At 35.2% G+C, this 18378-nt stretch overlaps 1 protein-coding gene across 3 annotated transcripts in view; it reads right to left on the bottom strand.

Moving 5' to 3' along the window:
• The window catches only part of ANKRD12 (ankyrin repeat domain 12), a 124680-nt gene that overhangs the window by 91242 nt on the left and 15060 nt on the right, over positions 1-18378 (bottom strand). The gene's annotated exons all lie outside the window — the stretch shown is intronic.

Raw genomic sequence — 18378 nt, 5'->3', positions numbered from 1 at the left:
TGCTCTGCAATAGGTCAAGAATCTTCTTAGAAGCTTATGCTTACATACAAGTTTACACTTGAAATCCAAAAAAATTCCAAGAAGGGAGTTTTACATATAAAAAGGGAAGCCATGAGACTAGACCAGTGTTGCTGTCTGATGACCTACTAGCTACATGTGGCTGTTGAAAGTTAAATTAACTAAAATTAAAGTAACTACTATATAATACAGATATACATTTCTATTATCACAGAGAGCTCTACTGTACAGTACTGGGCTAGACTGAAGTTGCTGGCCAACAGGAGCATGACAGACCACAACATTAAGCAGAATGACTGACAAGCCTAATTTTTAATTATTTCATCCAATAAATTTCTTATAGATGGATATTACAGGTCTAAGTAAGCTACATTCTAGCATCTATGTGAATTATTAAAACCCAGACACCTTGAACAGAGGATTAATAAAATCTTCTATGTTCTTGAAATTGTTCTATTGGTGCTTTAAAATGTTTGATTTCAATAGGTGAATCAAACCCCAAAATCCCTTAGATGAACTGACTTAACTTGTAGATTATCAAAACTAGATTAAATTAATCTGAACATAGCCAAATTAGAATACATTCCAACAGAAAAAAACTGCCAGAGTTCAAATAGTTCAAATCTTTCATTTATAGAGGAGGAAATAAACTTGAATAAAGAAACTTTTTTGATACTACACACATGAGGCACAGTTTACCTTGGGATCATTCAACTGTTTCAACTATTACCATATAAATAGAATCATTAAACATAGCACTGCCCTCAAAACTAGCCTTGTGTAAAGCCTACAGAGTTACAGTTATGAGTCATATATAAACACAAAAATTCTGACTCAAAAGCAAAACGGATCTGCATAATATCAACCCCAGGCATTAGTCTAGGTGAGACTATAAAGATAAAGCACTAGCTCCTTTGTAGATTAAGCAAAGCAAGTTATTGGTGAATTTAGGACTGTCATTAATATTTTTTAAGAAAATTATACATAGCAATAATATTCTATTAATGGACTGTCAGAAAAAGCTTGTATTACCTTTCAATAACTTTATTTGGAAAATTTCAAAAAATCAAAATTAGATTCTAAAAATATTCCATCAATAAAAAGCATTTAATATATAGTTAGGTTCTGAGCCTATGCTATATAATGTAACTGCCAGAGCAACCAATATACAAACTATACACAGGATAATCAAAATCACATTAGGTAAACTAAAACAGAGTATCTTAAAATGTACAAATAACCAAATAGAAGGCAGGAAAAGAATGGAAAAAAGATATGCCATGCAAGCACTAATCAAAGGAAAGCTAGAGTAACTACATTAATATCAGACAAAACAGATCTCAGAGCAAAGGGGAACTTTACATATTACACACTGATAAGTTCAGTATGTAATTAGATCAGTCCACTAAATGTGTATGCAACTAGCAAAAGAGCTTCAAAATACAGGAAGCAAAAACTGGCAAAACTGACAGGAGAAATAGACAAATTCATAATTACAGCTGAAAGCTTCAACTAGTCTAAGATAGAAAATTAACAAGAATATAAAAGAACTGAAAAATGCCATCAATTCAAGTCAACTGGATCTAACTGACATTTGTACAAAAATCTGCCCAACAACAGGAAAATAGTCATTCTCTTCAAAGGCACACAGAATATTCACCAAGATAGGCCATGTCATGGGTCAAAAACAAACAGTAATAAATTTAATATAATTGGGGCGCCTGGGTGGCTCAGTTGGTTAACCGCCCGACTCGATCTCAGCTCAGGTCTTGATCTTAGGGTTGTGAGTTCAAGCCCCATGTTGGGCTCCCAAACAAACTACCGATCAATACAACAGCTCATGATCATATACCAAAAAATCTTCAATAAAATATTAGGAAATTAAATTCAACTATATATAAAAAGGACAATCCATCATGACAAGTAGGATTTATCCCAGTAATTGAAAGTCAGCTTAATGCGTGAAAATCAATCTATGCAATTCACTGTATTAACAGACTAAAAGTGAAAAAAACAAATGGTAGTCTCACCAGATACAGAAAAAGCATTTGATAAAAGTTAATACTGATTAATGGCAAACAACTCCCAGTAATAGAACAGAACTTGAAAGCTTTCTTTGTCTCCTAAGATCAACAATGGGGCAAGAATGTACACTCTCATCAAACCTCATCTTTTCCCCCTGGTTTTACTGAAGTATAACTGACAAACACTGTATATATCTAAGGTGTACAATGTGGTAATTTAATATATGTATACACTGTGAAATGATTACCAGAAGCTAATTAAAACATCCATCATGTCACATAATTAACACATTTTATCTGTGTATAGTAAGAGCACTTGAGTCTATACTCTTAGAAAATTTCAAGTATATATTATTAACTATAGTCACCATGCTGTACATCTCCCCATTTCCCCCAATCCCCAGCAACCACCATTCTACTCTTTGTTTCCGTGAGTTCATTTTTAGATTCCACACCTAAGTGAAATCATACAGTATTTATTTTTCTGTCTCTGGCTTATCTCACTTAATGTAATGTCCTTGAAGTTCATCCATGTTAGCACAAATGGGAGGATTTCCTTTTTTTCAATGACTGAATGATATTCCACTGTAAATATGAAGACCATATTTTCTTTATCCATTCATCCATCAACACACATTAAGGCTGATTCTACACTTGGCTTTTGTGACTAATGCTGCAACACAGATTAGTAGAAATATCACTTTGAGGTATTCATTTCATTTCCTTTAGATATATACCTAAAAGTGGGATTGCTGGATCAGATAGCAGTTATACTGTTAATTTTTTGAGGAACCTCCATGCTCTTTTCCATAGTGGCTGCACCAACTTACATTCCAACTAGAGTGTATAAGGGACCTTGTCACCCTACGGTCACCAACTCTTGCTATCTCTTGTCTTTTTGGTAACAGCCATCCTAAAAGGTGTAAGGTTAGATCTCATCATGGTTTTGATTTGCATTTCCCTGATGATTAGTGATGCTGAGCACCTTTTCTCTCTTTTTTTTTTTAAGATTTTATTTATTTATTTATTTGACAGAGAGAGAGACACAGCGAGAGAGGGAACACATGGAGGGAGAGTGAGAGAGGGAGAAGCAGGCTTGCTGCAGAGCAGGGAGCCCGATGCGGGGCTCGATCCCAGGACCCCGGGATCACAACCTGAGCAGAAGGCAGATGCGTTAATGACTGAGCCACCCAGGTGCCGAGCGCCTTTTCATATACTTGGCCGTTTGTGTGTCTTCTCTGGAGAAATGTTCAGGTCTTTGCCCATTTTTAAACTGAATTTGTTTACTATTGAGTTGTATATATTTTGGACATTAATCCCTTACTAGATGTATGGCAAATATTTTCTCTCATTCCAAAGGCTGCCTTTCCATTGTTTCCTTCGCTGTGCAAAAGGTTTTTAGTTTAATGTAGTCCTACTTAATAAAACTTTCTTGGAGTGCGGGTTAAAATACACATTTAGTAGGTTTGAAATAAAACCAAGAATTTGTACTTTTAATAAGTATCCCAGTGGTTCTTAATCATTAGGAAAATTTGAAAACAAATTAAATTACTGAGTATTTTTACTGATATTATAAACGATCTCATTAGAAAAGGATTCATTTCATTAATTTAAGACGGGATTTCTCTACCATATTAAACCATATATATATACACAACATGCATGCATGTGGGTGTGTGGGGTATCATCTTAATTTAAAAAATAACTACATTAAGCAGCCTGAGTGTCTCATTAAAATTTTTTAACTGTCATTTCCTTTCTTCACAGGATAACTCTTTGTGAGAGTACTTTAACTTACAAGATTGATCCTAAAGAGCATTCAAACACTGGCACAGTATTTATTTTATTCTACTGATTGTTACTTATGCCATAAATGCTCCATAGCTTTCTTCTCTTAGATTGATCTGTTTCCATTTTTCTGGCAAGTATATGTAGCAACTATTAGTTTCTTATCACTGCCTCTTAATTATCACCTTTAACACTGGCTTCTCTGGAAGTTTATTCTTCCCTCCACTTTAGATAGAAAATTTGTTGCTTACTCAATTACTGACCTCTATAGATTTTTAAGTTTAAAATCGTCTTAGCAGAAGCTTGCAAACCACAGATTATATTTTTTTCTTTCAGATTATAAGGAAAAAATGAAGTTTTATACAATTCTTTACATTTAAATAGAACTTTAAACAGTATTTTCCAAACTGATTTTTCAAAGCCTCCTTCATTGCGATCTCTAGAAACTACTTTTGATGGTGGGGTGGGGGATGAGGGATGGGGAGGAGAAATCACATAACTGGAAGAGAACTACTGTATCTTAAATCTCTTGACCTAAGTAAGGTGGTATCCATCTACCTTACCCAATCCTTCTTTCCAGTAGAAAAATATTCTATAAGCACACTTTCTTGGATTACATACGCATTTGCTTTAGCAAAAGGAGTCTGACCGACTCATTTTGGGGACACAATGCATGCATATCTAAAAAGTCCAGTTATTGGAAATTTGCTAAAAACTACTGATAAAAATCCATATCACTACCCACAATGTAAAATTTATCCAAGCAAGTAAAACTAATTTAGCCAGTAACAATGTCATTAAACTAATGCTAAGTTATAATTTAATAACAAGAAGAGCAGATTCAAACAACACAGCTAACTCGACAAGAATAATTACACAGATAAGCATCCTTCTTGAAGGCTGAGGTAACTGCAATGTCAAGTCTTGCTTGACAGACTTCTTAGTATAATAACAAAACCGATTCTTCAGGCAATATTAATAAGTTGCTCTTTTTTATGACTTACTCTTCATCCTAACAATTTGGAGAAAACTTTATCTTCCTAGCAGAGAGTACAAAATCGCCCATAGGAAGAAGCCAAACGTTGTTGAGAAAATGCTTTGGAAAAACCAATCAAGAAGGAATAAGCCTTGGGAGCAGTCTGTAGGGAAAAGCTACTCAACATGACAAAACAAGTGAGGGTTAAGGGGAAAAAATCCAAGAAGAGAGAAAAGACTGGTAGACTACTGGCAAGATAGTATGGCTAGACGAGAACTTTGGGGAACAGAAGTAGATAATGGAATTTGTGAAGTTATATGCTATGGATGTAAAAGTAAAAGTGAAAATCTACAGAAGTGTTCTTCTAAAGAAACTAAAGAAAATTCTGTATTTTGAGATCACTTTATAGTTTTATAACATTCAGTGAGCACTGGACCCTCAGAATCAATGCTTTAAACATTATTTTTTTTGTTAGCCCTAGTTACTCTATCTTCCAATTATAAGTCTAGTCACTCTATTTTCCAACCATAAGTCTGACTTCAAAATTCCTCATAGGGGTATCACAAAATACCAGAATTGGTCTTTAGCTTCTATCTACAAAACGAAAAGGTATCAAACTCAAAGTCTGTCAGCAAATCTTTCCCAATTAAGTCATCAGATATATTTAGCTTTACTACTACAGCTCTATACCTACTTCGCAATTAGTACTCATCCTTTAAGGGTACATTTTTACCAAGGTTTTGGTGGCAAGAAGAGTTGGGAAGCTTTCCTCTAAGTGGGCTAAGATAAGCAGAAGCTTAAAAATAAAAAAAGTCAGGGGGAAAAAAACACCCAAGAGAGAATAAGCAGAACAAAGTACTGAAACCAAAACTTAGTAATGGATGAATACAGACTACATGGATTAAAAGTTAACTGAAATCTAAACACAGATGCAACAAGCTGACATTTTATTTTTTTTACTTATTTATTTTTTTTTAAACATTTTCTTTTTTTTTTAAGATTTTATTTATTTGAGAGAGAATGAGATAGAGAGGGAGCATGAGAGGGGGGAGGGTCAGAGGGAGAAGCAGACTCCCTGCTGAGCAGGGAGCCCGATGCCGAAGGCAGTCGCTTAACCAACTGAGCCACCCAGGCGCCCAACAAGCTGACATTTTATAAAATGGTTTCTTTCCCTCACTTCAACCCTGCCTAAACCGACTTTTAAATTAAAGACAATCAAACTGCGTTGGCATTTGTTTTTAGCTTTGATGAGATCCTCTTTGATTCACATTACTGCTTCCAGAACATTTCAACTTACTCAAAATATGCTGTTCTTTTAGGCTTATGCCACCTGGTAATTCAAACTTGCTTGACTACCAGAAGCAAAGCAGAATCGTTTGTTGTCGTTTTTTAAAGATACAGATGTCTAGCTTTATCTTTGGAACTACTGAATCAGAATATCTGGGAATGGAAATAAATACCACTTTTTAAAAAGCTGCCTTTAGTGACTGCCAGGGGCTGGGAGAAGAGGGAAACAGGTTTCTTTTTGGGTAATTAAAAATGTTCTAGAATTAGGTAATGGTGATCGTTGCACAACATTGTGAATATACCTAAAACCACTGAATTGTACACTTTAAAATGGTTAAAATAGTGAATTACATGTGAATTTTATTTCAATAAAAAAAGGTCCCTGGTGGTATAGCTTAACAATTTGATACTATAGAGTTGAGCCTTGAACAATATGGGTTTGAACTGCACAGGTCCATTTATATGTGGAATTTTTCAATAATTATATATTAGAAAAAATAAAGAGATATGCAACAATTTGAAAACACTCACACAAGAACTACACAGCCCAGAAATAGTGAAAAAAGAGTTAGGTATCCCATGTATGCATAAAATATGTAAATACTAGTATATTTTACCATTTATTACCATAAAATATACAGAAATCTGTAATAAAAAACTAATTTATCGGGCGCCTGGGTGGCTCAGTTGGTTAAGCGACTGCCTTCAGCTCAGGTCATGATCCTGGAATCCCTGGATCAAGTCCCGCATCGGGCTCCCTGCTCGGCAGGGAGTCTGCTTCTCCCTCTGACCCTCCTCCCTCTCATGTGCTTGCTCTCTCTCATTCTCTCTCTCTCAAATAAAAAAAAAACAAAACAAAAACAAAACTAATTTATCAAAATGTACACATGCAGAGACTGTACATGGTACCATTTAGTCAAGACAAATGAAAACAAATGTAAAGACAGAGTATTAAATAACTGCATAAAATTAACTGTAGCAGGCGCCTGGGTGGCTCAGTTGGTTGAGCGACTGCCTTCGGCTCAGGTCATGATCCTGGAGTCCCGGGATCGAGTCCCACATCGGGCTCCCTGCTCGGTGGGGAGTCTGCTTCTCCCTCTGACCCTCCTCCCTCTCATGCTCTCTGTCTCTCATTCTCTCTCTCTCAAATAAATAAATAAAATCTTTAATAAATAAATAAATAAATGAGCAAACTCAAAAAAAAAAAATTAACTGTAGCACACACATCTTGTACTACCGTAATAATTTCACAGCCACATCCTGTTACTACTGGTGGGTTCAGTGTTGCAAGTACCCATTTAAAATGTCAAGTCATGCCAATCATCTCTACATAAATTGCGCATCGCGATAAAAAGTGATCTCTTGTGGTTCTCCCTATTAGTAAGGAGTTAAAAAGGAGTTTTTAAGGAGTTAAAAGTTGTATGTGGATTTTCAACTGTGTGGGGAGTCAGCACCCCTAACCTCTGTGTGTTGTTTAAGGGTCAAATGATCTTGTATTCTGGAAATGAACACTTAAGTAAATGGATAGTGAATTGTAGGAGCTATGGTTCTCACTGCTTGAGTGGGAGATTGCAGAAAGGCAAGTCAGGAGAAGGCTGAAATGTGGTAATGAATTATTGTTTGAGAGAGTATGAATTCATGTTTAGCTTAATGTACACACAGATGGTTTCATACAAAAATATTTATAGATATGCACAGGTAGAATTAGATTACACACATAGATTTCCTTCCTGTATCAGCTAGCAAGCCCAGGAGCAACAACAAATACCCCAGTAGCAAGGAGAACACGTAACACCAAGATCTTGGTTACTAGTACCTTTATCCAGAGGAACCAGGGCTTAGAAAAATGGCTGATCCTAGGACTGAGACAGGAAATATACAACGTGAGTTTGGAGACTCTTGTACTATAAAGGAAGGAAGTCCTCAAAAAATGGACATAAATTCAACAATGGGAATGTGTCAAAGGGATACAGGTGTCAACTGCAAGAGGTCCCAACTGGTAAAGTTGGAACACTTTCAGCAATAGAATAAATAAGTAAAGTGGTACTGGGTTATAACCCAAGGCATAAATATCTATGTCCATTTCCATGAGGAATTCCAGGTAGTTTATATAGATATTCTCTCAAGGAGGTGAATGAAGCATTACTGCCCACTCTGTGGGTTGCACAGAGTGACTTCCTTCCAAAGAATACAGTACGGAAAGCGGAAAAACAAACTTGAAAAACCTGACAAATACTATCCCAGCAAAGTGATTAAAGTTAGCATCAACAGTGATGTCATTTTGATACTATGTACCATTGATGTGATGAAAACAGAACTTTACCTAGGTGGTTTTCCTCCCTAAAACACATAACCCTAGTTTAATCACAAGAAAAATATAAGACAAATTCCAATATTGGGGCACCCTACAAAAATACCTGACCGGTACTCCTTAAAATGGTCGAGACCACCAGAAACAAGGAAAGTCTGAGAAACCATCACAGCCAAGAGGAGCATAGGAGACATGATGACTAAATGTAATGTGGCATCCTAGATGGGATTCCTAGAACAGGAATATGACATTAGATAAAAATTATAGAAATCTGTATAAAGTATGGATTTCAGTTAATAATAATGTATCAATTATGACAACTGTACCATGCTAATGTAAGATATTAATAACGGAGAAAATTTGGTGAGGTATATAGAAACTCCATGTTGTCTTTATAATTTTTCTGTAAATCTAAAACTACTTTAAAGTAAAATGTTTACTTATAAAAAAGTTCCCCAGGTAATTTCAATGATTTGGGAACCATTAAATAACTTCTTCCTCTACCCTTTTTACTGCAAGCACCTACATACCTCCCAGTTACTCTACCTCATATTGAGTTTTATCACTTACAGTCTTTATCTCTACCTCAAATCCCTCCCCCATCATGGTTTTCTTCAAAGTTCATGTCTATATCCCATTTCACATTCTGATCCCTTAGGTTCTTGGACTTCTATCAAAAACTTTTTCACCCCACTTTAGCCACTACTCCATTTTTTTCTCTTCAGATTTTTGTTAGTATCCTTTGCCATTTTCTACTGTGGTATTTACCATTTTTCTATTGTCTTGTAAAAGCAGAAAAACAATGCTGTCATTTTTGTACACGCACACACATACACAGACATATCTCAGAGATACTGTGGGTTTGGTTCCAGACTACTGTAATAAAGTGAAAATTGCAAAAAAATGAGTCAAATGAATTTTTTTGGTTTTCCAGTGCATGTGAAAGTGATGTTTTACACTACACTGTAGTCTATTAAGTTAAAAAAAAAATGGATATACCTTAATTAAAAAAAATACTTTCTTGCTAAAAACTGCTAACCATCATCTGAGTTTCGAGTTGTAATCACTGATCACAGATCACTATGACAAATAATGAAAAAGTCTGAGATATTGCAAGAATTACCAGAATGTGATACAAAGACACAAACTGAGCAAATGCTATTGGGAAAATGGCACTGACAGACCTGCTCAACACAAGGTTGCCATAATATCCAATTTGTCAAAAAAAAAAAAAAGTGTCTGTAAAGCTCAATAAAGCAAAGCCAATAGAACAAAGTATGCCTGTGTATATATGTAATTACATGTAATTTAAATTATAATAATTTAAATTGTGGTTAAATTATAGTAATTATAACTATGCATTTATAATTACATATAACTTAAATTTAAAATATATATAAAATTTAAATTGTGGTGAAATATACCTAATATAAAATTTACCACTTTATTTTTTTATAGAGGTATAACTGACATGTAACATTACATTAGTTTCAAGCGTAAAACATAACGATTCAGTATTTGTATATACTGTGATGTAATCACAATAAGTCTAGCTAACATCTGTCACCATACACAGTTGCAAATTATTTTCCTCATAATGAGAACTTTTAAGATTTACTCTTAGCAACTTTCAAATTTGCAACACAGTATTATCCATGCTGTATATTATGCTGTCACCATGCTGTACATCTTTATGATTTTTAATTTCCCACTTTTTTTTTAATCTTTTGAACCCCTTCACCATTTACCCCCCACCTCTAGCAACCAGTTTTCTGTATCCACGAACTTGTTTTTTTGTCAGTTGTTGTTGCTGTTTTTGTTTTTGTTTTTGTTTTTTCAGATCCTAAATTTAAGAGCAATCATACGGTGTTTGTCTTTTTGACTGACTTATTTCACTTAGCACAACTGTCCTCATGGGGCACCCATGTTGTCGCAAATGGCAAGATTTCATTCTTTTTTACTGCTGAATGATATTCCCGTGTGTGTGTGTGTGTGTGTATGTGTTTTGTAGGGGCCAAGGTAAGGCCACCCAAAATCTACCACAATGGCCTATCGATTATTTTGAATTGCAGCTACTTGGGAAACAGTCAGTGCAAAGACACTTACACACTCTTTTGTTCCCCTAAAAGCAGGAAATATATCTCCCATATAGAAGGCATCCTTATCATCAATCAGAGATAGGGACTTCAAAAATGAGAAAGCTGTAGAAATGAATCTACTACCTCAGCCCAAATTTCACTTGGAATTCCTACTACGTGAAGTTCCCGAACATGTTTTCTTCATCCTCTCAATTCCTCACAAATTTATTGTCTTTGTCTAAAAAAGCAGAAAAACTGCCTGCCCTGCTCATTTCTTGGATCTCATTTCATTATTGGGCCTCCATGAGCACATAATGGAACTTTGGGTTTTTTTCTCCTGTTAACCTGTCTCACGTAAATTTAATTCTTAGTCCAGCTGTAAAACCTTTAAGTGGAAAAGAAGAATTTTTCCTTCTCTACTGTATATATCATAATTTCTTTATCCATTCATCCATCAATGAACTCTTTTCATATATTGGCTACAACAGCCAATATATTTATTACAATAATAATGCTGCCATAAACATAGAGGTGCATGTATATTTCCAAGTATTTTGTTTTCTTCGCATAGATACCCAAAAGTGGAATTCTTAGATCATATGATATTCTATTTTTAATTTTTTGAGGAACCTTCATACTATTTTCCATAGTGGCGATACCAATTTATATTCCCACCAACAGTGCATGAGGAGGGTTCCCTGTTCTCCACATCCGCACCAATACTTACTTCCTGCCTTTATGGATAATAGCCATTCTAACAGGTGTGAGCAGATATCTTACTGTGGCTTTCATTTACATTTCCCTAATGATTAATGATGCTGAGCATCCTTTCATGTACCTGTTGGCAACCTGCAGGTCCTTCTTTGGAAAAATGTCTATTCAGATCTTCTTTCCGCTTTTAAATTGGATTGCTTTCTTTTTTGCTAGAGTTGTAGGAGTTCTTTATATTTTCTAGATATTAGTCCCTAATAGATATAGGATTTACAAATATTTTCTCCCATTCAGTAGGTTAATTTTGTTTTGTTTGATGGTTTGTTGATGGTTTTGTTTTGTTGATGGTTTCCTTTGCTGTGCAGAAGCTTTTTAATTTGATGTAGTCTCACTTTGCTTTTACGTTTGGTGTCAGATTCAAAATACCATTGCCAAGACCTGTCAAGGAGCTTAACACCTGTTTTCTTCTAGGAATTTTATGGTTTCATGATTTACGCTCTTTGAGTGGATTTTTGTTTAGGGTATAAGATAGTAGTCCAGTTTTCTCAAGACCATTTTTTGGAGAGACTGTCCTTTCCCCATGTATATTCTTGCCTCCTCTGTTGTAAATTAACTGACCACGTATGTATGAGTTTATTTCTGGGTTCTCTACTCTGCTCCAGTGACCTCTGTGCCTCTTTTTATGCCAGTAACACAGTTTTAATTACTATAGCTTTGTAATATAGTTTGAAATCAGGGAGCGTGGTGATGCCTTCAGCTTTGTTCTTCCTGAAGACTACTTTGGCTATTTGAGGTCTTTTGTGGTTCCATAGAAATTTTACAACTTGTTTCTGTGAAAAATGCCATTGGAATTTTGATAGGGATTGCACTGAATCTATAGATTGCTTTGGCTAGTATGGACATTTTAACAATTTTGATTCCATCAATCCATTAGCACAGAATCTCTCTCCATTTGTGTCATCTTCAACTGCTTTCATTAACGTCTTCTGGTCTTCAATATTCAGGGCCTCGCCTCTTTGGTTAAATTTATTCTTAGGCAATTTTTTTTGATGCAATTGTAAATGGGACTGTTTTCCTGATTTCTCTTTCTTATAGTTCATTAGTATACAGAAATGCAACAGATTTTGTATATTGATTTTATATCCCAAAACTTGACTGAATTCGTTTACTAGATCTAACAGTTTTTGGTAGAGTTTTCGATATATATTATGTCATCTGCAATGACAGTTTTACTTCGTCCTTTCCAATTTAGATGTCTTTTATTTCTTTTTCTTGCCTAACTGCTCTGGCTAGGACTACCTATACTGTGTTGAATAAAAATAGCAAGAATGGACATCCTTGTCTTGCTCCTGATTGCAGATGAAATGCTTACAACCTTCCACTCTTGACTCTGATGTCTGTTCTGAGCTTGTCACATATGACCTTTATTATGTTGAGGCACATTCCATCTTTTATACCTGCTTTTGTTGAGTGTATTATTTTTTTTCATAAGTGGATGTTGAATTTTGTGAAATGTTTTTTGGCATGTATTGAGATAATATGATATCTACCCTTCATTTTTCAATGTGCTATATCACACTGACTGATATGAGGATGTTGAACCATCACCATATACATGGAATAACTCCCATCTGATCATCATGTATGATCCTTTTAGCATACTGTTAAATTTGGTTTGCTAATATCTGTTGACAATTTTTGTATGTACATTGATACATTCACATCAGGGATAGCAGTGGCAATTTTTCTTTTCTTGTGGTATCTTGTGTGGTTTTGGTATCAGGATAATGCTGGCCCTATAAAATTATTTTGGAAGAATTCCCTCCTGTTCTATATTTTGGAGGAGTTTGAGAATAATTGGTATTAATTTATTTGAATGTTTGATAAAATTCACCAGTGAAGCCATCTGTTTACAAGCCAACTTAACCTTTCATCTATTTTGCCTAAACCCCACTCACTTCCCACCTCTGGCAACGAGCAATATGTTCTCTGTATCTATGAGCTTTGTGTTTTTGTTTTGTTTTAGATTTCACATGTGAGATCATATATTTCTTTCTCTGACTTATTTCACTTAGTGTAATGCTCTCAAGGCCCATCCATGTTGCTGCAAATGGTAAGACTTCATTCTTTTAATGGCTGAATAATATTTCATTGTACACACATACCACATCTTTATTCATTCATTTATCAATGGACACTTAGGTTGTTTCTATATCTTGGCTAATTGCAAATAATGCTGCAACGAACATGGAAGTGCATAAGTCTTTTTGAGTTAGTGTTTTCATTTTCTTTGGAAAGGTACCCAGAACTGGAATTGCTGAATCATACAGAAGCTCTCTTTTTAATTTTTTGAGGAATTTCCATGCTGTTTTCCATAGTGATTGCACCGGTTTACATCCCCACCAACACTGCACAAGGATTCCCTTTCCTCCACATCCTCACAATCACTTGTTATTTCTTGTAATGCATGGTTCTGTGGCAGTAAGTACATTCACACTGTTGTGTAAGCATCACCACCATTCATCTTCAGAACTTTTTCATACCCCAACTGAAGCTCTATACCTATTAAACAGTAACTCCCCATTTCCAATTCTCCCAGCCACTGGTAACCACCATTTTACTTTCTGTCTCTAAATTTAACTGTCTAGATACCATGTATAAGTGAAATTTTATAATATTTGTCTTTTTAAGACTAGCTTATTTCACTCAGCATGTCTTCAAAGTTCACCCATGTTGTAGCACGTGTCAGAATTTCCTTCCTTTCAAAGGCTGAATACTCTATCCATTGCATTTATATACCACAATTAGTTTATTATCCATTGATGGGACATTAAGGTTGTCTCCACTTCTTGACTATTGTGAATAATGCTATCAACACAGGTGCCCAGTAGACTGTACAATGTACTATCAAAAATACATTTTTATGCTTGTATTTTCCTTATGAATCCTTCCTTTTTTTTTTTTTTAAGGCTTAAACTGTCTCTACTTCAAGATCAGAGAATATACTCACTCCTATTTCCTTTCATTTCTTTTGACATTTAACTCTATCTGTAATGCCAATTTTTTAGTATCATTCTTATTCCTTTATATGCCCAAATCTGTCTTCTAGTCTGGGTTTCTAGTCTGTTTCAGTACTCGGTATTTCCATTCTTATACCAATACTCTATGGTTTTAGGTTTTTTTTGCATTTGAGTATTTTATTTTTTTATACTTTTTTGTATAGCTTTATAATAAATTTTAGTCTATTTTTTTCCAAAATTATCTTTCCAATTCTCACCAAATAAATTTTAGAATAATTCTGACAAGTTAAAAATGTTGACATCTGGGTCAAAGAAATAAACATAAAAATTAAGCCACAGAAATACTAGAGGGATGCTTGGGTGGTACAGTCAGTTAAGCCAGACTCCTGGTTTCGGCTCAGGTCATGATCTTAGGGTCATGAGATCGAGACCTGTACTGGGTTCCAGACTCCGCAGTCTGCTTGAAATTATCTCTCCCTCTCCTTCTGCCCCTCCTGCTTGTGCTCCTGCTCTCTCTTCCTCTAATAAATAAATAAATCTTTAAAAAAATACTAGAAAAAATTCTTTAAGATAGGTAAGTTTTTCTAAAATGTGATATAAAAGCTCATTTTGTTAGAAATCCTAAATAAAAACTGTAAACCAGAAATGCAAATATCACAAACAGAAATCAGACAACAAATGAAAAACATCTGCAACCCAAATGGAAAAGGACTAATAGAGTTTTAAACAAATCACTAGAAAACAGACAACTTACCAAAAAAAAAAAAAAAAATCAGAAGCTACGAAGAAGCAGTAAGGAAAAAGAAAACACAAAGTATTCAAATCCATTTCATAATTTTAAAACTATAAAATGAAACACCTTTTCACTTAAAAGACTTGATAAAGATTAAGGCTGTGATGGCAAGGGTTCAGGGAAACCTGAATACTCATACATTGCTGATGGTGATGAAATTGGGATAACCTCTTTGGAAAGGAATTTGGTTGAGTCATTAAAATATAAATGCAGTCTTCTGTCTTAATAATTCAACTCTTAGTAATTTATCCTACATGTGTGCTACACAAATATGCAAAGATTATAAAGAAAGACATCCAGGGGCCACCTGGGTAGCTCAGTCAGTTAAGCATCCAACTCGTATTTAAGCTCAGGTCATGATCTCAGGGTTGTGAGATCAAGCTCCACAGAGGGCTTGGAGTCGGTTGTTCCTCTCCCTCTCCCTCTGCTCCTCCCCTGCCACTCAAGTGCTCTCTCTCACTCAAATAAATAAATGAACAAATCTTAAAAATCTTAAAAAAAGACATCCACTAAAATGTTACTTGTATGCCTTAAACACCGGGGGAAAAGAATCTAAATATCTGGTTAAACAAAGTATACTATACGTTTTATGCTGAAAGTTGTGTAAACAACAGAACAAAGCCCTTTTTTAAAAAAAGCTATTTTTTCCTTGGCATCCCCTCTTCTGTAGAACCTGTAAATGCTGGGAATGCCTCAGGACTTGATCCTAGACCCTTTTCTATTCTCTAACACACTCCCTAAGTGACCTAATCCAGATTCATGGCTTTAAGTACCATTTAAATGCCAATGACATCTAACTCTGTACCTTTAATCCTTACCTAAAACTCTGTATTTGTATATCTATTTGCCATCTTCACATGGAATAGGCTCATGAAACCAAAAAAGACTATAGAGAATTCTTGATTTTCCCTGTCAAATTTTCTCCTCCACACCCTCATCCACCTTCTCCATTTCAAGAAATAGCACCACCATCCATCCATTACTTAAGCCAAAATACCAGAAATGTTGACTCCATCTCTACTACATATCCCAAATTAAATCTATGTCCTTTCATCTTGATTGCTACCCATCCCAAGCTACTATTATCATTTGAACAGGCTCACTGCAAAAACGTTACAAATTATTTCCATTCCTTCTACTCTTACCCACTTCTTCCTTCCTCCTCCTCTCTCGCTCGCTCTCTCTCACCCCTATACACACCTTCTACAGGCAGCAGAGGAATCTTTTAAAACTACAAATTGGATGATACCACTGCCCTGCTTAATTTTTTTTATTGACTTCCCACTGAACTTAGAGTAAAATCTAAACTCAAACTATGTATACTATATGAAGTAGAATTATGAACAATTTTTAAAGCATTCAAAATCCTCAAAGAGGTAAGAGAAGACTAATAATATGCAGCAAGACTAAAGAAAACCAACAAGAAATACAGAGTAGAAAAGTGTAATGGCTGAAATAAAGAACTTTACAAATTTGATAAATAATAGAATGGATAAGACAAAGAATGAATTAATGAGCCAGAAGATCAGGCAGAGGATAGGTGCAGAAGGCATTAAGAGGGGATCAAAAAAACAAAAAGGGAAAATATTAAAATTAAGAGATGTAAAGAAGTTAGAAGTGGCAGAACCCATATAATAAAATTCTCAGAAAAGAAAAAAATGGAGAAAACAAAATATTTGAAAAAATGACCAATAATTTTTCAGAATTGAGGAAAAGATGAAAGACCTCAGACTAAAGTTTCTGGAATACATCCTAGCACACAGTAGATGCAAATAAGTATTGGCTGAATGAATGAATGAAATAAGACAGAAAAGTAATTATACCCAGACTCATTATAAATTGGAAAAGACAAAAATTTCAAAATCTTCTAGGGAGGAAGTACAGGTCACAGTGAAAGGAAAAGAAACCAAATGGATATCACAACTTCCAAAAAGCAACAGATAATACAGTAATATTTTCAAAATGTTAAAGGAAAAGAATTCCAAACCAAAAATCTGTAATTAAACTAATCTATTATTTAAAAGTGACGGTTACCTAAAGGTATTTTCAGGCATAAAAAGCCTTCGAATGTTTACATACAAACACCCTGTTGAAACTGCTTTTATATAGGCACTCAAATAAGAACTGAAATAGGGGCGCCTGGGTGGCTCAGTCGGTTAAGCGTCTGCCTTCGGCTCAGGTCATGATCCCAGGGTCCTGGGATCGAGCCCCGCGTCAGGCTCCCTGCTCAGTGGAGAGTCTGCTTTTCCCTCTCCCTCTGCCTTCCTCTCTGCCTACTTGTGCTCTCTATCTCTGTCAAATAAATAAATAAAAATCTTTAAAAAAAAAAAAAAAGAACTGAAATAAATCTATGAGGACACGACATGATATATGCGAGTAAGAGTGCGTAAATAACCTAATAAAGCATATTTTATATAAAAAGTAAGAAAAAGAATGAAGAAAACCCCTAACAATCCAGAACTAAAATTCAACAGAACATGAACATGGCTACTGGGAAACTGAGGGTGGAGGATGGGGTGGAGCAGACCAGAGGACAGTGAGAAAGCAATTAAAGTACTTGTCTTGTTTGGAGGGAAGATATATATATTATATATATACACACACACACACACCTACATGCGCATGTGCACATATTTAGGATTAAAAAACTGTAGAAAATAACTAGAAGTTTAGTAAACAGAATGTAAATAATTTCCAATGTATTATAATAAATGAAAATGGATTAAACCCATTAATCAAAAGATTAGAATCTCTGTGGCTGGATAAAATAAGATTCAGCAATATACTTTGTAAAAGAAACCACAAAAGGATACTAAAAAGATTGAAAAGAAGAAGACAGGAAGGGGCGCCTGGGTGGCTCAGTCATTAAGCGTCTGCCTTCGGCTCAAGTCATGATCCCAGGGTCCTGGGATAGAGCCCCGCGTCGGGCTCCCTGCTCAGCAAGAAGCCGGCTTCTCCCTCTCCCACTCGCCCTGCTTGTGTTCCCTCTCTCGCTGTGTCTCTCTCTGTCAAATAAATAAATAAAATCTTTAAAAAAAAAAAAAAAAAAAGACAGGAAGAAGATGTACCAGGAAAAATAAAACCAGGCAGGTGGTTAGACTTTGTTTACCCCATTCATGAATAATTCAGACCTTTCCTGGTCTGGGCTCAGCTCCCTGCCATTCCTGGGTGTGTGGATTCCACCACTACATTAAAGCTCACAGGCTAAGGAGTACCTGTTTCCTTTGTAGGAAAGGGCTTCACTTTCTGTTTTCTATTATGATGATGAGTCCTTTTTCCATTTCAGGCACCTACAGATTCCTCTTTCTAGCTTTCAAACTCAGCTGTGTATTTTTTATGTTATATTTTTATCTAACATTTCCACATATTTGA

This window comes from Mirounga leonina, unplaced genomic scaffold (assembly GCF_011800145.1).
Source record: "Mirounga leonina isolate KUSES-001 unplaced genomic scaffold, KU_Mleo_1.0 Mir_167, whole genome shotgun sequence".
NCBI classification, from domain to species: Eukaryota; Metazoa; Chordata; class Mammalia; order Carnivora; family Phocidae; genus Mirounga; species Mirounga leonina.
This window is presented reverse-complemented; position numbering and strand designations above follow the sequence as displayed.